Genomic DNA, 9,093 nt, shown 5'->3' with positions numbered 1-9,093 from the left:
AAAAGAAGGTAAATATCTCCGGACCCTAGGTGGGGTCATTGGGTGTTTCTAGGTTGAGTCCCAAGGATGCAAAGGCAAGGGAGTTTCCCTGATAATAGTTGGCCTGGGTTTCTGGGGTACAGTGCCCATGTCACTGATAAAGTTTTTAGATTATAACAAGAATCCCACGTTTGAACCTTGCTTTGTTCTTATTTTTGTCAGATTTGTGTGTTTTGTGGTAAGTATTCCTTTTGTGTAGTGTAAGAATTTTTTTCTGCATTATTTTTCTGTCAGGGTCCTGGGTTATAAAGGCTCAGAATCAGTTCTTGCATATTAGGGAATCTCAGGCCTGGTTCTATTCAGTCTATAGATTTTTTCAGTCTCGGTTCTGAGTAATATGATTCTTTCACAGACTCTGGCCAACAGGAAAAGTTCTATAAAAACACTTTCCCTGCCTAGATAGCCTGTCTGCCTATGGGGGTGGGCAGGAGTGGAAAGATTGATGGACCACCTCTTAAGTAGCCATTACCAATTAAAGAAAGATGTCTTGGGGTATTCAAAGTAGGGGCTGAATAATGAGCTCCTAAAAATCTATTTATTATGTGGCCTAACCCAGCTCAGGGCAGTGAGAGAGCCAGAGACCTATATCACTTTATGCATTATGATGTAGCCCAACTAATAAACCGGAGCTAATCAATACACTTATGTTCTTAGCCCAAAATCAGTCTCTTGAGATCATTGTAATTGTAACACTAGGAAATAAGTCTTTGTTTATTACCTAGCTTATAGCGTTTAATGAATATCTTTCTACAGTCCTCCTTTGGGGGTCCCTAGGCACCACATAACCGAAACTATAAATCACCCCCTCCCAATATTTAATGAGCCAAAGGGTATGAGAAAGGGAGCCCAGCCTTGGAGAACTAGTCAAGTTTTAGCTCTGATCCATAGCCCTGTGCCATCTCAGACAAGGGTTTTAACTTCACAGTATCCCAGAAAACTCTTGTGTGAGTTACAGAAGAGTTGATGATCTGCATTGCTTGTTGGTGGGCTTTTCTGTGAAAATACATAGCCATCTAGCAGGCACTTACAGGAGCTAGATACGGTGCTAGTCTTTGGAGCAGGTGACAAAACCATCCAAATGAAATGCAAAGCCATTGGGGGTAGGGGTGGGGGCTCACTAGGAGCAAACCTCATTGAGTATTGACTCAAGCTGAACTTCAAGTAAATTAGAGAAAGGGAAAAAAAAATCCCAAGCCCTAAATTGTTTATACTCAGAAGTTGCATTCTTAGGACTATAGCCCAAGTAGGTTAGAGACAGCAAAAGACCCCACAGTTCTTGAAAACAAAATTAATTTGTGACAACCAGAAAAACCTAGAAAGTTAATGTCAATGTCTGCCCAACAATTGCAGAATGAAGAGCTGAACAAATCATGAATAAAACAAAGAATGTAAACGGAACATTACTCCACTCTAAGGAATGAGAAATAAGGGTTCAGAGAGAGACTTGGGAAGACTGATTGGAAATGTAGGGTGACAGGAAGCAGAGCCAGAGAGCAACAATGTAAATTGAAGAAATGATGGAGTGGCAAGAAAATCTGTTACAGCAATGAAGCCAGTTACAACAGCTGATGTTCAGATCAGTTAAAAGGTTACTGATATAAAGTAAAAGATACATCTTTTCTTTCTATTGACAAAAGCTTAATCAGACTATTTTGCATTAGTATCTCTTAGGAAGTATCTTAGGGCAAAACAAATCATATCAATATAGTTATACTTAAAAAAGAAAAGGGAAGAGGGCATATAGAGCTTAGTAGATAGAGCCAGGACCTGGGTTCAAATATAACCTCAGACACTTACTGTAGTGGGGTGCAGATGTGTACCCCTGGAAGGATTTCAAGACTCCAAACTTAACTTAAAAGTAAAGAGAGACTTAGTAATGTAGCATTTTTGGCAAGCAAGACAGCGTGAGTGGAGCAACCTTGGAGGTGGCTCCCCGAATGCCTCAGTTCTGGGGTTTTTATATTCAATGAAGACTTGACTCTAGGGTAAGGGGTTGGGGAGGAGTTCTACTTGAAGGCATGGGGGTGGTTCTCACCGGATGAGGTGTGTCTCTTTGTGCATCTCAAATCAATGAGACAATCAAAGGAGGATAATCCTCTCAGGGTCAGATATTTTGGGTTGGGAGTCAGAGGGTGTAAGGGAGCAAAGGAATTTCCCTGATAATAGTTTGTCTGAATTTCTGGGGGTACAGTGCCCATGACATTATTAACTGTGAGATCCTGGACTAGTCACTTGATCCCCATTGCCTAGCCCTTACTCCTCTTCTGCCTTGGAACCAATACACAGTATTGATTCTAATATAGAAAGTAAAGGCTAAGAAAAAAGAGTAGGGAGAGAAGCTTACAATTTAGCCTAAAAATGAATGGATAATGTAATTAATTCATATAAATGGCTTGGGGAAATCACTTCACCCTCAGGGCCACAATTTCCTCATCTGTAAGATAAAGAATTTGAACTGAAAGACCTCCAGGGTCCTTTTCAGCAGTAAATCTAAGAGCCTAGGATTTCTCAGGTCCCTCCCAGGTCTAGACTTGAATTAAGTTGTGATCTTAGGCAGCATAGAGAATCCTCGAGTTTTGACATATTCTCTTTGAGGCTGGCTCAAGTGGGAAATGGTTTATTCAGAAGAGAAAATGAGCACTGGGTTTTTAAATCTGGAAATTTCCTTTTTCTTAGAGCTGGAAATTCTCTAACTCCATGGGAGATGCTGAAGAATACAAGACTCCCAGAGATCAGACAGGACTATAGTCTGAAAGAGGGCAGGATGGTTCCAAAAACTTCTAGGATAAAATGCAAATTCATTATTCCTGCATGACCTAGCTCAAATTTACCTCTATTACTCCCAAACAAGTAAGGAATTAATAGGAGAGTATCTATCTATCTGAGTGAACCATGAAGACCTATATCATTTTGTCACTTATGATGCTGGCCAACCAATAAATCTGACATAATTATTAAACTTATATTCTTACCCAAAACTCAGTCTCTCAAGATAATTTTAATAACAATCTACTCTGAACATTTTAGTCAGTTGCATGGCTAAAAATGTGGTCTTGTGAACTCTCCTCAGGGCCTCAGGTGCCCATCTATATAAAAGGGCCGCCTAGACGTGGTTTCATTCTTTGTATTTGTAACCCCAGGGGCTAGCAAAGTGCTAAGCACGTGGTAGACAATTCAAGAATGCTGGTGGATTGATGGAATCATATTTCCAGTCCCTGGGGTCTCCGGCTCTGCAGCCTTTCATCCATGCGCCGCCAGGGGGAGCCATGGTGCCGGTCGCTGAGCCCCGCCCCCGCCCCCGGCCCCGCCCCCGCTGCCGCCGCCGCTGCCCATCCTCTAGCCTCGTAGGCAGCAGCGCCCGAGGGGTCCTGGCTCCCGGCTCCCGCGGCGCCTCCTGGGAGTTGTGGTCCGCCTCTCGCCCCTTGGGGCTGCGCGCTACCTTAGCGCGCACTACGACTCCCGGCAGCCCCTGCGGCGGCCCCTGGAAACTGAAGCTGCCCGTCGGGGCGGCGCTGGCAAGCGGCGGCGGGCGGGCAGCGACCCCGCTGGCCCTGACCGACGGACGCACGGACGGACTGACCGACTAGTGGAGGCGCTCTGCGACGGAGCCTCAGAGCGAGCCCGGCAGGCGGACCAACCGCCAAGCCGTGTCGGGCTCTGGGAAAGGGCCCCCGCCCCGGGCCAGGCCACAGGTCAGAACCGCTTCTCCGGCCAGCCAGCGGGCGGGCCACCGCGAACCGAAAGTTTAGGGAGAGGGGCGGGGCCAGATAGGGGTGGGGCTGATGGGGGCGGGGCCTAGTGAAGGGCTGAGAGAGGAGGCTGGGGAGGGCTGGGGGAGGGGGGCATCCAAAGAGGGGGAGGGGTTGAGGGGAGGAGGCTGGAGAGGGCGAGGGAGGATCCAGGATATGGGGAAGGGGGAACCAACAGGAAAGGGAGAAGGGAGAGACTTAAGGGGACCACATTGGTGTGGGAGGAGGGAGGACAGAATCACTGAGGGATGAGGACAGAATCACTGAGGGATGAAGGGTAGGAGAGATAAAGGGAGAAGAGTGATTGGGAGAGGAGACTACAGAGATATGGGGTGGGGGAGAGGATCACTGAGGGATGAAGGGAAGGGGTTGATTGAGATTAGGGGAGTACAGGAGAGGGGACCATAGAGACATGGGGAAGGGGGAGAAGACAGGATCACTGAGGGATGAGGAGAGAAGAGGGGCAACTTGAGAGTCATAGTAGAAGGGGACCATTGAGGGATGGGTCTAGGGAAAAAGAATAGGAGGACTAAAATGGTGCTGAAATATAATGGGCTGCCACCGAATATTGTAGGTTCCTCCTCCCTGGAGATCTTGCTTTTGCTATAGAATGTTTTAGAAGAGGTTTCTCTTCTGATTTGGGTTGCACTAGATGACCACTGAGGTCCCTTTCAAACCTGGTTGCAGGAGGAGGAAGAAGAATGACCAGAAAGGGATAGGGGAATAATACTATACTTTTGCATCGAACGTTGAGGTTAACAGTGTTTGCTTTATAATCACTTCGAGATAGATAGTAAAGCACTATTTCCCCCTCTTCCTACTGAGGAAGGGAGGCACAGAAGTTAGTGACTTGCCTAAGGTCACACAGTTAGTGTCAAAGATGGGATATGGGTTTAGGGCACTTCAGTTCAGTATTCTCTTAGGGGTCTCAGAGGTTTGAAGGGAAGGAAGAGGGGGAGCCCATAGAGGATTAGGGCAAAGGAAAGAGGGGATGTCAGGAAGATAACATTCAGAGTTCAATTTATGGAAGAGAAGATGTTGAGCTATAAAGTGGCTGGATAATAGGCAGGAAAAGTAGAATAATGATATAGGAAGAGGCTGAGGTAAAAGAGCAGCCTAACCCCGTGACTTTTCTCAATCTTCATTCTTCTTAATCTCTAATTTTTTAATCATTTCACATAATTGATCATTTCCTTCTGCATACAGAACTCTCTCTTTCTAGGGTTTGTGACTGTTCTCTGGTGGTCCTCCTCCTGACTATCTGACTGTGACTTCTCAGTTTTATATGATTGATTCCCATCTAGGTCACACCCAGTAATTAAAGGTGTCTGCCACCCCCCACCCCCACCCCAGCTCTATCTTGGATCATCTTTCCTCTCTCTATTTCACTTGGTGATCTCATCTGCTCCCAGGGGTTCAGTGACCATCTCTACAGATGGTTTCTGATCTACATAGCCAGCCCTGGTTTCTTTTCTGAGCCCCAGCCCCTTACCACCAGCTGCCTTTTGGACTGCCTGAACTGAATGTCCCATAGCATGTCAGACTCAGCATATCCACCACAGAACCCATTCTTTTTCCTCCTAAGCTCTTCTGTCTTCCTAACTTTCCTGTTGAGGGCATAACCATTTTCTGGTAGCCCAGGTTCCCAGCCTTGATGTTATCCTCAGCTTCTCACTATCTCACCTCCTATATCCAGTCATTTTGTTGCCAAGTCCTATCAGTTCCGCCCTCACCGTATCATCTGTCCTTTTTGCCTTCTGACACTTCCACCAACCTGCGTAGTTGCTCATTACCTTACAGCTGGACCACGGCAACAGTCTGCTGGTGGTTCAGTCTGCCTCTATCTCTTCCCTACTCCATCCTGGCCACCACTCTGTTCTCAGAGGGATCTTCCTGAAGGGAAGGTCTGACCATATCACATCCCTTTGACCTCCCCTTGCTCATTGAATTTCATTGTCTCCCTATTCCTTCCAGGGTCAAATATACACTCCTGTTTGGCTTTTAAAGCCCTTTATAATCTGGCCCTTCTTAGCTGTGCATCCTTCTTACACCTTTCTTCCTGCCACATACTCTGTGATCCAAAGAATGCTTCCCTTGCTGTTCCCACTCCAGGCTGTCCTGCAGGCCTGGATGCCTTCCCTCCTCATTCATCTCTACCTTCTGCTTTCCCTGGCTTCCTTCAAGTCTCAACTAAAGTCCTATTTTCTACAAGAACCCTTCCTAATGGGCATCAAGTTGGCTCAGTAGATAAAGATTCAGGCCCAGAGATGGGAGGTCCTGGGGTTAAGTCTGACCTCAGATACTTCCCAACAGTGTGTCCCTGAGCAAGACACTTGAATGATCAACTTTATTCCCCCAACTCCATGACTCAACTCTGTCCAGTCTCCAGGCCTAGGGTAATTTCCATCCCCCTTTCTGCTTCCTCATAGAATCCCTGGCTTCCTTCAAAATTCAGCTCAGCTCCCACCCCCTGCAGGAGGCCTTTCCATGCTCTCCTTCCCCTTTGGGATGACCTGACTGTGTCTTGTATAGACCCATACTATCTCTCCTTTTAGAAATTGAGCTCTCCTTGAGGGCAGAGACATTATTGAGCACAGTGCTTGGCACATAAGAGGTGCTTAAGAAATGCTTGCTGACTAACTAGGGAAACTGGCTCTGTCCCCTTAGCCTCTTGCCCAATTACCTATTTGCTTCTCTCTGGGTTTGGTCTCAGTAAAGGGGTTGTTCCTAGAGAGTTGCCCCTTCTCAGATGACCTAGGTGCAAAGCTTCCTGTGTCTTCTTAGCTAGAATGTCCAGGTCCTGGGCCAGAAGGGGTAGGACCTACCAAGGCCAGCTGGCCTCCTGCCAGTGGGGTATCTGGAGCACCCTGACAGGTAAGAATGACTAGGGGATGGCACAGAGCTTGTCCCCCCACCTCCACAGAGGAAAAGGCTGGAGCTGAGCCAGAGCTCTTGGAGGAAGGGGAAAATACCTGGCTGGGCCCATCACCTGGCACCTTTCCCATCTCAGGCTCTTTGCAAACTTGAGAAATCTCTTCCCATTCTCATGGAGGACAGTCTGACTGAGGTCAGGGGCAGCCTGGAGTGTTGGGAGAAGTGAAAGTCAGTGCTTCCTGATGGGCCTGGTCAGACAACCAAACCGGCCTAGTTTCCAGGCAATTCAACAACTATTTGTTAAATGCCATACGGGGGATACAAAGACCAGGGAAGCCGGTCTACTCTCAGGAAATGTATTCCTTCCCCCCCCCCCCCCCCATTTTAAATGTGTTATTGATGCCATTTGTTCTGCCATTGAAGACATTTCTAGAAATATCTTCTCACTCCTCCATATTGAGCCTTTCTCGGCAAAAACAGCTAAACAACAACTCAGTAAAAATGAACACATCTGAGTCAGTCAGTCAATAAACATTTCTTAAGGTCCTACTATGTGTCAGGAAATGTGCTAAGCACAGGGGTTACAGAGAAAGGCAAAAGTTGGCCCCTACCCTCAAGGAACTGACAGTCTAGGAGGAGAACACATGAGGGAGAACTCCCTGGGGAGGGGCACTGCTGGATGGGAAATGAGCTAGCTGCCCTGGGCTGCCTCCTTGAAAGGTTCTCCTTCCAAAGCGAAGGCCAGACAATGTAGACTTCTGTCCCAGGAGTCGCCGGCTTCTCCCTCCTTCTGGTAGCTTACTTTCCCTTAGGTGGGATGATACAATGGGGCAAGCAAGAGAGAGGATTAGGGCTGGCTCTGACATTTCCTTGGGAAAGGGAAGTTCCTAATGAGGAGGCTCTCTTTACCAACGCAGGCCACCCCTTGTGGCAGAGCAGAGTCTGAGAGACTTAAAGGTATTTAGGCTGTTAGCTTGAAAAATAACTCCTAACTACCAGAGTAGCTTTAAGACTACCTCTTTAATCAGGATGAGGGAAACAGAGATCACAGCCGCCACACAGTCAAGTGTGCTGGAAAGAGACACGGCAATGATTACTGGGGATTTCTGATGAACTAAAGAAGGCAAAGTGCTTATAAAGCTTCTTGGAAAGGGGGAAGGGCATAGGCCCTGCCGCCCACTTGGGGACTAAGCACTAGCCACAGCTGGCAGAAGTCAGAGGCTAGGGTGATACAGACAAGTAATCAGAGTTTTTGTTGTCTTTAGCTGAGTTCTGGCTTGGGTGATTGAAAGGTCCTTGAGGGTTTATTGTTCAGTCGGAACAAGGGCCAATATAGGGGTTTCTTGAAGACAAAGTTGTCAGGATCACACAGCCAAGGTAGTTCAGAGGGGCTGGACTGGAACCCAGGGCTTCTCTAGCCACTGCTTCATTACTCAGCTAGGGCTCACGGGTAAGTAGATAGAAAGTCATGGGAGGATCAGGAAAAAATGTGATGATGATGGAAGAGGAGGAGGAGGAGACCCCTGACCTAAGCCTTGAGGGAAGCCAGGTTCTCTCCAAAGGAGAGATGAACAGGAAGTGCATTCCACTCATTCCCCATCTCCCTGCTGTGACAGGACTTCTCTTAGTCATCCAGAGATCTTGTCTTCTTGGCCAGAATCTAGCTTCATTCTTGGTCTTCCAACTCATTCTGATAGAGGTTCATGAGAATTGTTCTTGCCCTCTGAATCTGTGGGGTGAGGCTTCCTGTATCATGCCTTTGTCCTGGAAAACCTTCCACAGGAAGGCAAACCTTGTAAATAGCCCATTGCCTCATCGGGCCTTCCTTTCAGGCCAGCTCCTCGTACTGCTTCAGGGAAATCACTCCCTTGGGCTTCTGCGCTCCTTTGTCCCCGTCCAGTTTTAACAGGGAGGAGGGCCATTCCCCTCACTTAGTTGGCTTTATGTTCAGTCCTACAATTTAGGATAAACACTTGTGTCCCCAGAACTCCACTGAGTGGGAGGGGGGTGATTACAGAGCTCTGCGACGTAGGCCTGGTCTCCCAGCCAGAAGCGTCGGAGAAGCCGGAGTCAAGTGCTTGGACCTGCGAACGGTCTGGGGGGGGAAGTAGGTGACCTAAGGATGATGGCCCTCCTGGGAGCCCCCTGCCTTTGGCTCCTTCCTCGCACTGACCTCTGGCTCTCTTTGTTTGCACGGGCGGCTGGGTCCCATAGGAAGACTTGTTTGCTGACCTCCCGGCGGACATAGGAAGCCGAAGGAAGCCCTGGGGGGAGAATCCTGAAGGGAAGCTGGAGTGGCTCTAAAGGTAAGTTCTGCTCCCCTGTGGGTGTGCCCCTGGAAGTCTCCGCTTGGAGACAGTGACAGCCACGAGGGAGCTTTCTGTGGACCGTTAGCTGAGGGCCACGAAGAGAACTTGATGCCTCTGTGTGA

The 9,093-nt window shown here is 48.0% G+C and overlaps 1 protein-coding gene across 1 annotated transcript in view; it reads left to right on the top strand.

Moving 5' to 3' along the window:
* The first annotated feature begins 3,404 nt into the window (after positions 1-3,404).
* Positions 3,405-9,093, top strand: part of MIB2 (MIB E3 ubiquitin protein ligase 2) — a 29,001-nt gene continuing 23,312 nt past the window's right edge. The window contains exons 1-2 of the mRNA XM_056796030.1: positions 3,405-3,731; positions 8,877-8,968. The gene's annotated coding sequence lies outside the window, so the exon portion shown is untranslated. The remainder of the gene's footprint in view (positions 3,732-8,876; positions 8,969-9,093) is intronic.

The sequence above is a fragment of the Monodelphis domestica genome, chromosome 4 (assembly GCF_027887165.1).
Source record: "Monodelphis domestica isolate mMonDom1 chromosome 4, mMonDom1.pri, whole genome shotgun sequence".
NCBI lineage: Eukaryota > Metazoa > Chordata > Mammalia > Didelphimorphia > Didelphidae > Monodelphis > Monodelphis domestica.
This window is presented reverse-complemented; position numbering and strand designations above follow the sequence as displayed.